Source organism: Macaca nemestrina, chromosome 12, assembly GCF_043159975.1.
Source record: "Macaca nemestrina isolate mMacNem1 chromosome 12, mMacNem.hap1, whole genome shotgun sequence".
Classification (NCBI taxonomy): domain Eukaryota; kingdom Metazoa; phylum Chordata; class Mammalia; order Primates; family Cercopithecidae; genus Macaca; species Macaca nemestrina.
The window spans coordinates 95822798-95839196 of NC_092136.1; positions in this window are offsets into that span (position 1 = coordinate 95822798).

The window sequence follows — 16399 nt, forward strand, 5'->3', positions numbered from 1 at the left end:
AGTTCATTCCTAGCACTGTGTTAATAGAACCCTCGAAATCTTCTGCCTGATATAACAATATTTGTATGGTTCTATCTAGTGATTAATAAAGAACAGTGTAGTAAAGGTGTAGAGACTTTGGAACCAGACAAACCTGCGTCGGAATCCCGGTTCTGTCACTACAGTTGCTCTGTGCTGTGGTTAAGTTGTTTCTCATCTCTAAAATGGGAATAAAAATATCTACGTAATCGGTTGTTTTTCTCTATACAGAGTCGGTTGCACAGTACAGTCTCACTAATTAGATCTATTATTACTTGTTTTTCTACTGAACTTACTGCATTACTTCTAACCTGACTGGTAAAACAGTAACTTCTCAGAGTGAAAACACAAGCAAAGAATATCAGCTGAAAATTAATTAGTGAGCTCTAATTCATGAACTCTAAGTGAAAAAGAAAAATGAAAAAAAAAAAAAAAAGATTGACTCGAGACCTCACTAAAAGTTATTAATTTTTCAATGTATAATCTGGACTGTTTTTTCTCAGACTATCTGCAAGAAGGAACTGTGTTTTGTTTTTAATTTTCAAACCATCACCAACCAATACTTTTTTAAAAATATAAGAAAAATTAATCACAGTTGGCCCTCTATACCCATGAGTTCCATGTCCTCAGATTCAACCAACCACAGATTGAAAAATTTTTTTAAATTGTAAAAAACAAGACAAATAGAAAACAATACAATGTAACAACTATTTATATAACGTTTACATTATATTAGATATTATAAGTAATCTAGAGTTGATTTAAAGTATACAGGAGAATATGCATAGGTTATATGTAGATATTAATGCCATTTTATATAAGGGACTTGAGCATCCTTAGATTTTACTATCCTTGAGAGTCCTGAAACCAATAATCTGCAGATACTAAGGGATAACTGCACTAGGAAAATTGAAGAAAAAGTATGCAAAATACAAGGCCAAATTGTTTATTAGATTTAACAGATGTTACTCCTTGAAAGTTTCATAAAAGTTCCTAAACACTTACTCTCAATATTGCGTTGATCTCATCAGACTGACAACAGTTCATGTATGGGTACTACACCAAAAAAAATTGAGATCTCATAAATTAATAAAGTTGCAGAATACAAAATCAACATCCAAAATTAGTTTGCATTTCTATGCATCAATAATGACCAAAAAAGAAATCAAGAAGGCAATGCCATTTACAAAAACTGAAAAAAAAAGAAAAACAGGAATAAATTTAACCAACGAAATGAAAGACCTCTACAAGAAAAACTATAAAACTCTGATGAAGGAAATTGAAGAAGATGCAAACAAATGGAAAGACATTTCATGCTCATGGAACAGAACAATTAACATTGTTAAAATGACCATACTACCCAAAGCAATCTACAAATTCAATGTCTGTCAAAATATCAGTGTCATTTTCACAAAATAAGAAGAAAAATTCTAAAATTTACATGAAACTAAAAAAGAGCCTGAAAAGCCAAAGCAATCCCGAGCAAAAAGAACAAAGCTGGAGGCATCAGACTATCTGACATCAAAATATAAATAAATTAAAAGCTATAGCAACAGCAGCATATTGGTATAAAAACAAACACACATACCAAAGGAACATAAGAGAGAATCCAGAAATAAATACATGCATTTACAGCCAACTGATTTAACAGACATCAAGAAAATATACTGGGGAAAGGGCAATCTCTTCAATAAATGGTGCTAGATATATTGGATATCCATATTCAGAAGAATAAAACTGGACCCCCGCATCTTACCACATACACAAATTAACTTAAGATGGATTAAAGACTAAAATGTAACACCCAAAGCTGTAAAATAACTACAGTAAAATATAAGGGAACTATTTCAGGACTTTAGGCAATGATTTTACAGTTAAAACCTCAAAAGCACAAGTAACAAAAATACAAATAGACAAATGGGACTATATTAAAGTAAAAAGCTTCTGCACGGTAAAGGAAACAATCTACAAAATGAAGAGACAACTTGTTGAATGGCAGAGAATATTTGCAAACTATCTGACAAGGGAGTAATATTTAGAATATATAATGAACTAAAATATGTGAACAGTTAAAAAAATCCCATTAAAAAATAGGCAGGCTAAGCATGTGGCTCATGCCTGTAATCCTAGCACTTTTGGGAGGCTGAGGTGGGCAGATGACTTGAGGTCAGGAGTTCGAGACCAGCCTGGCCAAATGGTGAAACCCCGTCTCTACTAAAAAATACAAAAAGTAGGTGGGTGTGGTTGCGTGTGACTGTAATTCCAGCTACTCGGGAGGCTGAGGCAGGAGAATTGCTTGCACCCAGGAGGCAGAGGTTGCAGTGAGCCAAGATAGTGCCACTGCACTCCAGCCTGGATGACAGAGTGAGACTCTATGTCAAAAAAAAAAAAAAAAAAGGCAAAGGGCCAGGCGCGGTGGCTCATGCTTGTAATCCCAGCACTTTGGGAAGCTGTGGTGGGCAGACCACCTAAGGTCAGGAGTTCGAGACCAGACTGGCCAACATGGCAAAAACCCGTCTCTACCAAAAATACAAAAAAAAAAGAAAAAAGAAAAAAATAGCTGGCATGGTGATGGGTGCCTGTAATCCCAGCTTCAGGAGGCTGAGGCAGGAGAATTGCTTGAACCCAGGAGGCCAAGTTTGCAGTGAGCCTAGATCACACCACTGCACTTCAGCCTGGGAGACAGAATGAGACTTCATCCCAAAGAAAAAAAGGGCAAAGGACATAACAGATGTTTCTCAAAGGAAGACACAAGAATAGCCAAAAGGTATATGAAAAAATACTCAACATAACTAATTATCAGGACAATGTAAGTCAAAACCACAATGAGATATCACCTTATCCCAGTCAGAATGACTGTTATCAAAGAGACAAAAAATAACAGATGCTGGTGAGGATGTGGAGAAAAGGGAACTCTTATACTGTTGGTGGGAATGTAAATTAGTACAGCCAGTATGGAAAATATTCTGGAAAAAACTAAAAATAGAACTACCCATTACTGGGTGTTTATTCAAAGGAAAAGAAATCAGTTATCAAAAAGATACCTGCACCCCATGTTTATTTTGCAGCACTATTCACAGTAACAAAGATGCGGAACCAACCTACATGTCCATCAATGGTCAAATGAATAAAGAAAAAATATATATGCAATGAAATACTATTCTGTCATAAAAAGAATGAAATCATGTCATTTGCAGCAACATAAATAGAATTACAGGTCATTATGTTAAGTAAGCTAGGCACAGAAAGACAAAATCACGTGTTATCTCTCATATATGGGAGCTCAAAAAGTCAATCTCATGGAAGTAGAGAGTAGAATGATGGACACCAGAGGCTAGGAAGAGTGTGTAGAGGATGAGGAGAGGTTGGTTATTGAGTACAAACATACAGTTAGATAGAAGAAATAAGTTATAGACTGGGTGCAGTGGGTCATGTAATTTTCAGCACTTTGGGAGGACAAGGTGGGTGGATCACTTGAGATCAGGAGTTCAAGACCAGCCTGGCGAGAATGGTGAAACCCCATCTCCACTAAAAATACGAAGATTAGTCAGATGTGGTGGCAGGCACCTGTAATCCCAGCTACTCAGGAGGCTGAGGCAGGAGAATCGCTTCAACCCGGAAGGCAGTTGCAGTGAGCCAAGATTGCACCACTGCACTCCAGCCTGGATGATAGAAGGAGACTTCATCTCAAAAAAAAAAAAAAAAAAAAAAAGAGTTCTAACATTCAATAACAGAATATGAATATGATGTCTATAGTTAATAAGAATGTACAGTATATTTCAAAATAGCTATAGCAGAGGACTTGAAATGTTCTCAACACGTAGAAATAATAAATAAGGTGATAGATTCCCTAAATACTCTGACTTGGTCATTACATATTCTATGCATGCAACAAAATATCACATGTGCCCATAGATATGTACAAATATTATGTATCAAAATGAAAAGATGAGAGAAAATGAAAATGATAAACACATTGAATGACCAAGAAGATATAATTAAAAGATTGAACATCATAGAATAATTTTATGGACATCTTTATACTAAACGCTTATAATCTTAAATAAATAAATATTTTGAAACAGAAACATGCCAAAATTTGCTAAGTAAGAAATAGAAAAAAAATAGAAGTTAAAACAATAATCAAAAACCTCTCCCTCAAATATTTTTATGGATCAAGTCTAACAGATTTTGACGAAATTAAGGAACAGAAAAAGAAAGCTGCTGAATCCATTTTATGAAGTCTATTTCCCATAGACCTTTCCTTTGTTAACATCTATAAACACAAGTGAAATCCTAAATGGAATATTACTTAAAATAGGGTGATGTCAACAAGAGGCCAGACTAGGAAGATGCAGGCTCTTCTTTTCCCACACAGATGTTGACTTAAAAATAATGTACAAGCTGGGCACAATGGCTCACCCCTGTAATCCCAGAATTTGGGAGGCTAAGATGGGTGGATCACTTAAGCCCAAGAGTTTGAGTCCAGCCTGGGCAACATGGTGAAACCCCATCTCTACAAAATATACAAAAAATTAGCTGGGTGTGCTGGCGTGTGCCTGTAGTCCCAGCTACTTGGGAGGCTGTGATAGCAGGATCGCTTGAGCCCAGGAGGTCAACACTGCAGTGAGCCATGATTAAGCCACTGCACTCCATCCTGGGTGACAGAATGAGACCCTGTCTAAGAGAAAAAAAAAAAAAAAAGTACAAGAAAATCTGTGTGAGAAGTTAAAGCATGTTAAACCAAGAGAGGATTCTAGAGAAAGAGGTAGAAAAACTTATGGCATTTGGCATACCTGTTTATCGTCCTTTCCCTAGATGGCATATCATGAAGGAATGGGTGGGGTGAACACTCACTTCTTATTAGGACTTCTTCCTGTGGATGAAAGCAAAAAAGGGGACTTTTAATAAAATGTTTTGGCTTTTCTGGGGCTGCCTAAGGGACTGGTTTTGGTTTTGCCAGACTCTGAGCACTGATGGTATTGATACCAGAGCTTGGAGCCTATAATAGAGGAGAGCAGCATATTATAGCTCCATTTCTACAGGCAGACACCAAAAGAAGCAGAAGATCAGAAAAGATCTTGGAGGTCAGAGAACTTCCAGCACAGCTGAGTAGTAAACGTCTTCTCTTGCACAAAACTAGTACACAAAGACTGGGAGAGGTGGTTGTTTTTTTCAAATCCTATGAAAAAAGATATAGGTCATACAAAGTAAGGGTAAAACATGTCCCAACCAAAGAAATAAATACAACTCCAAAAACAAGCCCTAAAGAAATTCAGATTTATGAGCTGCCCAAAAAAGAATTTAAAATAACTGTTACAAAGATGCTCAACGAGTCCAGGCACATTGGCTCATGCCGGTAATCTGAGCACCCTAGGAAGCTGAGATGGGCAGATCACCTGAGGTCAGGAGTTCGAGACCAGCCTGACCAATATGGTAAGACCCCATCTCTACTAAATACAAAAAATTAGCCAGGTGTAGTGGCACATGCCTGTAATCCCAGCTACTTGGGCGGCTGAGGCAGGAGAACTGCTTGAACCTGAGAGGCAGAGGTTGCAGTGAGCCAAGATTGCGCCATTGCACTTCAGTCTGGGCAACAAGAACAAAACTCCATCTCAAAAAAAATGAATAAATAAAATGTTAAAAATAAAGATGTCCAATGAGCTTAAAGAGAATACCAATAGATGAATCACAAAAGAATGCATTAACAAAATGTGAATATCAACAAAGTGATAGAAGCTATTTTTAAAAAGGACAAAATTTCTGGAACTGAAAAACACAAATGAACTGAAAAATTCATTAAAGGAATTCAACAGCAAGCTTGATCAGGCAGAAGAAAAAATTAGTGAACTCAAAGACAAGTCATGTGAAACCATTGAGTCAGAAAAACTAAAAGAAAAAAAGGAAGAAAAGTAAAGAAAGCTGTGTTAGGCTGTTACTGCATTGCTATAAAGAAATATTTGAGACTGGGTAATTTATAAAGTAAAAAAGGTTTAATTGGTTCACAGTTCTGCAGGCTGTACAGGAAACGTGTTGTCCACATCTTCTTCACTTCTAGGGAGACCTTAGGGAGCTTTTACTTGTGGCAGGAAATGAAGGGGGAGCAGGTGTCTCATATGACAAAAATGAGAGCAAGAGGGAGAGTAGTGGGGAGGTGCCTACACTTTCAAACAATCAGATTTCATGAGAACTTATTCACTGTCACAAGGACAGCACCAAGTCATGAGGCATCTGCCCCCATGACCAAAACACCTCCCACCAGGCCCACCTCTGACACTGTGAATTAAATTTCACCAGGAGATTTAGAGGGGACACATATCCAAACAATATCAAGAGCCTAAGGGAATTATGGGACACTATCAAGTGAACCAATATATGCATTGTAGAAATTACAGAAGGAGAAGAGAGAGAGAAAGAGGCAGGGAGATTATTTGAAGAAATATTGGCTGAAAAATTCCCACATCAAAAGAAACAATGAACATTAAGATTCAAGTAACTAAAAGAACTTCAACTAGGATAAATTAAATGAGAATCACCCCAAGACACGGTATACCCAAACTTCCTAAAATCAAAGACAAAGAGAGAATCTTGAAAACAGGCAGGAAAAGCAATTTGTCACATAAAGAAGCTTCTATAAGATTATCAGATTTTCCAGTAGAAACTTTACAAGTCATAAGAGTATAAGATGATATGTTCAAAGTGTTGAGGAAAAATATTGTCAAACAGAAATACTGTATTTGGCCACACTGTTCTTCAAAGATTAAGGAGAAATTTAGACTTTCTCTGATAAACAAACACTGAGAGAGTTCATTACCTCTAGACCTTCTCTACAAGAAGTGCTAACAAGAGTCCTTCCAGTTGAAATGAAAAGATTGTAGACAGCAACACAAAGCTATATGAAAACATAAGATTCTCCATAAAGGTACGTATATGGACAAATATAGTAACCTGTCCTATTGTATTTTTGATGCATAGAATTTAAATAACAAAGATATGTTAAGAACTAGAAATCTATTTTAATGGGTTTACAATACATAAAGATGTAACTTGTGATATCAGTAACATAAAGTGGGGGTGGAGTAGACATATAAAGAAGTAGCATTTTTGTATATGATAGAGATTATTATCATTTAAAATAGAATGCTATCATTTAAATATGTTGTACGTAATTGCAATGGTATTCACAAAGAAAATATCTATAAAACATACACAAGGCTGGGCGTGGTGACTCACACCTGTAAACCCAGCACTTTGGGAGGCTGAGGTGGTCAGATCACAAGGTCAGGAGATCGAGACCATCCTGGCTAACACGGTGAAACCCCATCTCTACTAAAAATACAAAAAATTAGCTGGGTGTAGCAGCAGGTGCCTGTAGTCCCAGCTACTCAGGAGACTGAGGCAGGAGAATGACGTGAACCCAGGAAGCAGAGCTTGCAGTGAACTGAGATCATGCCACTGCACTCCAGCCTGGGCAACAGAGGGAGACTGTGTCTCAAAAAAATATATATATATACAAAAGGAAATGAAGACATCAAAGCATATAACCACAAAAATATCAATGAAACATAAAGGTAGGCAATAAAAAAGGAAAAGAGGGGGAAAAAAGGCTACAAAACCCAGAAAACAACAAACTAGCAATGGTAAGTCCTTCCCTATCAGTAATTATTTTATGTGTAAATAAACTCACCAATCAAAGACATAGATTGATTGGGTGAATTGATGAAAAGAACAAGATACAAGTATATATTGTCTAGAAGAGACTCACTTTAAGTCTACACTCACAGTCTGAAAGTGAAAAGATGCAAAAAGATTTTTAATGTAAGTGGTAACCAAAAGAGAACAGGGGTGCCTATACTAGTACCAGGTGAAATAGACTTTATATCAAAAACTGTCACAAGAGATGAAGAAGCATGTTGCATAAGATGGTCAATTCAGCAAGAAATATAACAATCATAAAGATTTATGTACTAAACCTCAGAGATTCTAAATATTTGAAGCAGACTTGGACAGAATTGAAGGGAGAAATAGACAGAAACATAATAATAGTAGGGCACTTTAATAATTCACTTTCAATAATGGATAGAGCAAGAGAGAAGGTCAATAAGGAAATAGAGGACTTGAACAACGGTATAGACCAACTGGACCTGACAGACAGACATAGAACCCTCCACTAAATGACAGCAGAATGTGTTCTTCTCAAGTGCACGTGGAATGTTCTCCAAGATAGACCATATGTTAGATCACAGTACAAGTCTTAAAAATAATAAAGAATATAGACATCATACATGGTATCTTTTCCAATAACAATGGAATAAAACCAGAGACCAATAGCACAGGGATTAATTAAGAAAATAGAAGACTCAAAAACCAAAATCAGAGATGAAAGAAGAGACATCACAAGTGACGCCAAAGAAATAAGGATAATAAGAGAATACCATGAACACTTGTGAACCAACCCCAAAAAAAAAATTGGGTAACCTAGAAGAAATTAATAAGTTCCTAGAAACACCAACCTGCCTGTAGGAGATCAGTTAGGGTAGTGGGAAAAATTGTAGAAAGATGCAAACCTTCTTGGAAAGCTGGAAGGTTTTAAAAAACCTTCGGAAAAGGATTTGGCTGAAGACAGCCAGATTCTCTTATCCAGTGCCTGAAAGCTTAGGTTAGATAACAAGGGGATGTAAAGAAACTGATCTAGATAAGTTAGTTTACTTAGGCCTCGGAACCTGGTCTTTAATCATCCACATGCAGGACTACTCTTGGGCGGGGGGATGGAGGGCGACCATGTGAATTGCCCACAAGTGTGTTGACCCAAGGCCTTTGTCATTAAATATATACTGAATAAATGCCTGCAGAGCCAGCTTGTCAGGGCCACAGCTGCTGACTCTTTACAGCACCCTTCTCGGTGTCTGTGGGCGGCCTGGTCCCCAGCCCACTTTTTCACTGGATACCTGTGTCTCAGTGCATTTGTTCATCCGTCGTTCAGCCAGGGTCTGTGAGTCAGACCGGCAGGTGGTTCTCTGTATGAGGAACACTGCAACAGATCGCAATAGAACCCTCAAAAATGAAGGTGAAAACACTGCACAGTCGGTAAGTCATTGGTGCCTGCTTGGGATTTCCAAGTTCAAGGGAATTATTCAGGCTCGGGTTTCATCATGGGACAACAGTTATCAGCACAATAGAAGTAGTATATCAAAGTATTGAAACAGCTGCTTAAAGCTAGCAGAGCCTCGGTTTCACAGGCTCAATTAAGGGACCTAATGCAAACAGTGGTTTTCCATAACCCATGGTTCCCAGAAGGTATGCTAGAAGTAGAGCTCTAGGAACAAGTAGGAAGAAGTCTTAAACAACATCATGTGCAAGGGCAACAGGTCCCAGTAACATCTCTAACATTATGGGCCTTAGATAGGGCAGCTCTGGCCCTATTATACACAGAAGAACCTCAGAAGGGAAGGGAAGAGGAACCATCACCTACCTTACCTCCTCCTTATCCCTCAGCCCCACTATGACTGGGCCAAAATAACAAAGAGGAAACAGAGGTTTCGCCTGAGCCCCCTCCTCCAATAAATTATAAAAAAGACAAGGGATATGCTACAGCTATGGGACCCTGTCTTAGGCAAGCAGCATTAGAAGGGGAGCTCTTAGCCTGCCCGGTAATGCAAGATTGACAGGCCAATTAAGTGCATGAACCCATTTCTTTTAATGCTTATAGATAGCTAAGAAAAAGCATTAAAGAAAATGGAGCCTCCACCCATTTATGAAAGGAATGATTGAAGCCTTAGCAGACAACTTCTGTATGACCCCATGTGACTGGTCAGTGATAGCTAAAACAACTTTGGAGCCCAGCCATTACCTCCTCTGGAAGGCAGAATATGAGCAGTTGTGTAAACAAGCCAACCAGAATAAGGCGGCCAGGCAAGACATAACAGCTGCTATGCTCCAGGGGAGGGGTCCCCATGCCAATGTACAACAAATTTTGATCCTCGGGCCTATCCACAAGTGTCTTTGTGCGCTCTCAGGGCTTGGGACTGAATTCCTGAAAGCGGAGTTCAACAGGGATCTTTTATAAATGTTCAACAAGGGCCTCGGGAGCCGTTTGTTGAGTTTATCAATCAGTTAACCCAGGGAATTAAGAGACAATTTAGTCACGCCCAGGCCACTGATATCTTATTGTTGCAATTGGTATATGAAAACGCTAATGTGGATTGCCAACAAGCATTGCAGGCAATCAGAGGAAAGGCAGCCACAGTCGGGGAACTTATATGAGCATGTCAACTGGTGAGGACTGAAACACACAAAGCCAAAATATTAGCTATAGCATTAAGGTCTCCTAAAGAGAAAAGAGAGAGAGACCCAAATTGTTTTCTATGCAGAGAGCCGGGTCATATGAAGAGGGAATGCCCCAATAATAGAGACCAAGGTAACTCAGGAAAAGAGCCCCCTTCTATATGCCCCTGATGTAAAAAGGGAAAATATTGGGCAAATTAATTCAGGTCCAAATTTGATAAAAACGGCAACCCCACCAGGGGTAGGGTAACCAGGTAGGAAACTTCATGAGGGGCTGACCCCAGGGCCCGCTTCAAACTGGGGCAATGCTAGCAGCTTTCCTCACTCAGATGGAAGGCCCACAGTTCTCTCTCTCAGAGCAGCCACCATTGGGAGTGCAGGACTGGACTTACTCTGACCCAACAAATTAGTGCTAAAAGAAGGAGAAGACCCTAAAAGGTTGCAACTGGGATCTAGGCACCACTGCCTCTGGGAACAGTGGGATTAGTACTAGCGAGATCAAGCCTATCTAGTAAAGGAATTAATGTGCCCACCAGCATAACTGATAGTGATTATCAAGGTGAGATATTAGTTATGATGTAATGTAAAGGTCTGTATATTCTTCCCCCGGATCAAAGATCACTCAGTTACTGCTTTTACTATATTGGGTCCCCAGTGCTCATGGAAAGGAAAGGGGAAAGGGAAGTTTTGGAAGCATAGGAGCCACAGGAGTGTATTGGAATCAATTGATCACTGATCAGAGACCCATGATCACCTTAAAAATTGGAAATAAGAATGTCACTGACTTATTGGACACAGAGGCAGATATTCTGATCATTAGTTACCAAAACTGGCCAAAAACTTGGCCTTGGGTCACTCAAAAACAAAAACTTGTCAGCATTGGGCAAGTGCGCACAGCCAAGCAGGGCACACACCCCCTAACCTGTTGTGATTCAGAAGCAGTTATATAACTCTAATCATGCCCATCTCTGTTAATCTTTGGGGACAGGACCTATTAGCCCAAAGGTGGGGAGCAGGTCACTCTGCAGACCCCTTTCTAATAATGGCCACTGTTATTATCCCTCCCCTACCCCTGACATGGCTCTCTCAAGATCCACTTTGGGTAGAACAGTGGCCTTTAAAGGGAGAGAAATTACAATAACCCCATGAATTAGTTGAGGAGTAATTAAAAGCCGGCCATATAAAACCGTCAAATAGCCCTTGGAATTCATCCATTTTCGTTATTCTCAAAAAGTCTGGTAAATGGAGACTATTGCATGACTTATGTGCTATCAATGCTAATTTGCAACCTATGGGGCTCCTTCATCAGGGGCTCCCCTCCCCCATAGCGATTCCTTGATATTGGCCTATTATCGTTATTGACTTAAAAGACTGTTTTTATACTATTCCCCTTGCAAAACAGGACAGAGAAAAAATTGCATTTACGATACCAGCAATCAATAATGAAAGGCCAGCTTGCCAATTTCATTGGAAATTGCTTCCTCAAGGAATGCTGAACAGTCCTACAATGTGTCAGTATCATATAAATCAGGCTTTGCTCCCCAGTAGAAAAGAATTTTCTAATTGCAAGATTATTCATTTTTATGGATGATATTTTACTAGTAGCCCCAATGGAGCCAGCACTTTTAAAGTTACATGCCTTTCTCGTAAAGAATACACAGTTAAGAGGTTTAATCATAGTGTCTGAAAAAGTACAAATGTCCTCTCCTTGGAAATATCTTGGGTACATACTAACTTCCTGGTCAGTAAGACCTCAAAAGGTTAAATTAAATACTAGCAACTTACACACCTTACATGATTATCAGAAATTACTAGACGATATTAACTGGCTTTGCCCCGCCTTAGGCATATCTACTGATAAGTTACAGAACCTGTTTTCTTCTTAAAAGGCAATGCTACCCTAGACTCTCCTAGGTATTTAACTCCTGCAGCACAAAGGGAAATTGTGCTGCATACACACAGCATTTCTTAAAGGCAACTAGATCCCATAAATCCATGGTATTAAGTTCAATTGTTTGTTTTTCCTACCAAACACTCCCCTGCAGTGTTAATAGGACAGACGGCTCCAGAGCTACGCTTTCTAGAATGGGTTTTTTGCTCACATACCGAGACTAAAACACTCTCTCCCTATATTCAGCTAGTTAATAAAGTCATCTATTCAGGCTGCAGATGATGCAATCTATTACTAGGTTATGACCCTGATATCATCAGAATTCCTTTAAGTAAAAAGGAATTTGAAGCAGAATTGCCCTCATCTGTGGACCTGCAAATAGCACTCTCTGATTATACAGGCCATATAGAGCATATCCTTCTTGCTGATAAACTACTTCAGTTCTTATCTCGTACTTCTGTGGTTTTGCCTACTAAAACAGTTCAATCCTCCATACGTAACACTTTGACATTGTTTACTGATGGCTCTGGTAAACTTGGAAAAGTGGCTGTCTGCTGGAGACCACGTAATTCTCTCACTCATTCTCGATTTACTAGCACTCAAAGAGCTGAGGTTGGAGCCTTAATATTGGCCTTGGAAACTTTTTCTGCTTAGTCCATCAATATTGTTAGTGACTCTGCTTACTCTATTTATTGCAGAACCTTGAGACAGCCCTCATTAAGTCCACTCTAGAGCCCACCCTGTGTGCACTTTTTCTCTGACTTCAGCAATTGCTAGATCAACATACACGTCCTATTTTTATTACACACATTCAGGCCCACAGCTCACTACTGGCCCATTGGCTTATGGCAATGATCAAGCAGACCTACAGGTTATGACATCTGCTTGACCAAGCTACCCAATAGCATCAATTTTTACACCAAAACTAGAGAAACTTATCTAAACAATTTCAACTTACCCAGAGACTAGCTAAACAAATTATCCTACAATGCCCAGATTGTGAGCTCACAGGCACATCCCCTCCTTCTACAGGTGTTAACTGTAGAGGACCAGAACCTAATCAGTTATGGCAAACAGATGTTACACACATCTCTGAATTTGGGAAACTTAGATATGTACATGTATCAGTTGATATCAATTTTCATTTAATTTGTGCTCATACTCTTCCTGGAGAGTCCACCCAATATGTCATTAAACATCTTCTTTTAACTTTTGCATTTAAGGGGTGGCCCACAAAAATTACAAATGGTAATGATTCAGCTTATGCCAGTTCACAATTTCAACAATTTTGTCACATGTGGAAATCTAACATTCCACAGGCATCCCATATAACCTCCAAGGACAGGCCATAGTAGAATGTACCCATTCCACCCTTAAAAATACGCTCAGAAAACAATAAAGGGGGAATATGAGTAAGGACCCTGCAACACTATTGGCACAAGCCTTATTTACCCTTAATTTTTAAAATTTAGATAATAAATTTCAATCAGCTGTAGAAAAGCACTTTGCTAAAACCTCTCAAGACATAAAACCCACAGTTTTATGGAAAGATGAAAACAGTAATGTATGGTGTGGTCCAAATGAATTGTTAATGTAGGGGAGAGAATATGCTTGTGTTCACATCCCCTCAGGTCCTCTTTAGATTCCAGCACGATGCATCAAACCATACCATGGTGTGGCTAGGACCCAACCCGGTACCAGAAATGAAGGAAATGACCCGGCAGGAACTGCGGCCCCAGATGATGTGGCTTCCTCTGACAACATAAGCCTATAATTTGGGCTGATAGGAAGTTGGAATATCCCAGACACCAAGTAGAGTCTCTGCCACCGCAAGACACTTTATGGCACCTGGGATATCTTAGCACCCCCCCTTAACACCTGGCATGGGACATATCATAATTCCAGTTACAATTATACTATGACCTTTTTTCATAATCACATTAATCAGTGCTTGATTTGCACTAGTCATCATATGTTTTCCTTATGGGAACCAATGTTTCTATTACACCCCAAAACTCCACATTTGTGACCCGAGTGCAGAGACGGGCTTGGTTTGCCTCTTGTATCTCTAATTATAACATATCTAATTTAAATATTACTAGTGTCATGGTATTGAGGAGACAACCCAAGGCATTCCTACCAGTCAATTTAACACACAATTGGCAAGGTTCCTCTGCCCTTGCCACCTTAGAATGTGCCCTGACCCAGGTCAGACACAAAAGATTCATAGTTAACACTTATAGCCTTTGTAGTCTCAGCCATAATCATCCTAGCAACTGCTAGTGTGGCTGTAGCATCTATTACTGAATCAGTACAAACAGCTACTTTTATAGATAATTTGGCCAGAAATGTGTCTAATGAACTTCTCTTACAGCAAGGTATAAATGAAAAGATTCTTGCACATCTGAAAGCCCTTGAGACTGCCTTGAAATATGTGGAGGAGCGACAGGATGCACTGGCATTCTGACAGCAATTAAACTGCGACTGGGAGCATAAATATATCTGTGTCACTTCTCTATCATGGAATCAATCAATACATAGTTGGCATACGGTGAAACAACACCTGTGGGGAACCTTTCATGACAATTTAACAGCAGACGCAAAGCAACTTAAAACCAAAATTCCAGAATCCCTAAACGCCATAGATCTACACGCCCAACAAACAGTCATATAGAAGGGTGTGTGAGATCATCTCTCCTGGATAGACCCCCACTCCTGGGGGCATCACTCCTTGATTAGAAAAGAATGTTGCTGATTATACTCATGTTTGTCTTATGTTATTTACCAATTCTAGGAAGCAAAGCCGGAATACGAGCAGCGACCACCATGCCTGACAAACCTGCTGCTGCACACATTTGTACTCTTCAATCAACAAAACCTGATACTAAAAACAGAAAAGTGGGAGATGTAGGAGATCAGTCAGGGTGGTGGGAAAAATTGTAGAAAGATGTAAACCTTCTTGGAAGGCCAGAAGGTTTTACAAAAGCTTCAGAAAAGGATTTAGCTGAAGGCAGGCATATTCTCTTATCCGGTGCCTGAAAGCTTAGGTTAGATAACAAGGGGATGTAAAGAAACTGAACTAGATAAGTTAGTTTACTTAGGCCTCGGAACCTGGCCTTTAGTCATCCGTGCACAGGACTACTCTCTCCAGGGGTAAGGGTTGGGGGGCTGGGTGACCATGTGAATTGCCCACAAGTGTGTTGACTCAAGGCCTTTGTCATTAAATCTATACTAAATAAATGCCTGCAGTGCTGGCTTGTCAGGGCTGCAGTTGCTGACTCTTTACAGCACCCTTCTTGGTGTCTGTGGGTGGCCTGGTCCCCTAACCTGCTCTTTCACTGGGTATCTGTGTCTGAGTGCATTTGTTTATCCATCATTCAGCAAGGGTCTGCAGGTTGGACCCGGCACCTACCAAGAGTGAATCATGAAGAAATAGAAAATGTAGATAATGAGTAAAGAGACTGAATAATTTGTTAAAGACCTTCCAAGAAAGAAAAGCACAAAATCAGATGGCTTCACTGGTAAATTCTATTGAACATTTCAAGAAAAATTAGCCTAATTCCGAAATGCTTCCAAAATAGTTGAAGAGAGGATTACCTCCAAGCTCATTCTGTGAGGCCAGCATTGTTATCCTGAAACCAAAGCCAGACAGAGACACTATATGAAAACTACAGACCTGGTGAACTACATTTTCTGATGAACATGGTTGCAAAAATCTTAACAAAATACCAGCAAACCACATTTAACAACACATTCAAAGGATTGCACTTCAAAATCAAGGGGAGTTTATTCCTTGAATGCAAGGCTGATTAAACATATGAAAATCAATGTAGGCCAGGCACAGTGGCTCACGCCTGTAGTCCTAGCACTCTGGGAGGCCGAGATAGGCAGATCACAAGGTCAGGAGTTCAAGACAAGCCTGGCCAACATGGTGAAACCCTGCCTCTACTAAAAATAGAAAAAATATTAGCTGGGTGTGGTGGTGTGCACCTGTAGTCCCAGCTAATTGGGAGGCTGAGGTAGGAGAATCGCTTGAACCTGGGAGGTGGAGGTTGCAGTGAGCCAAGATCACACCACTGCACTTCAACCTGGGTGACAAAATGAGACTCCATCTCAAAAAAAAAAAAAAAGGAAACAGAAAATAGAATGGTGGTTACCAGGGACTGGGAGAAGGGGAAAAGGGGAGTTGTTCAATGGATATAGAGT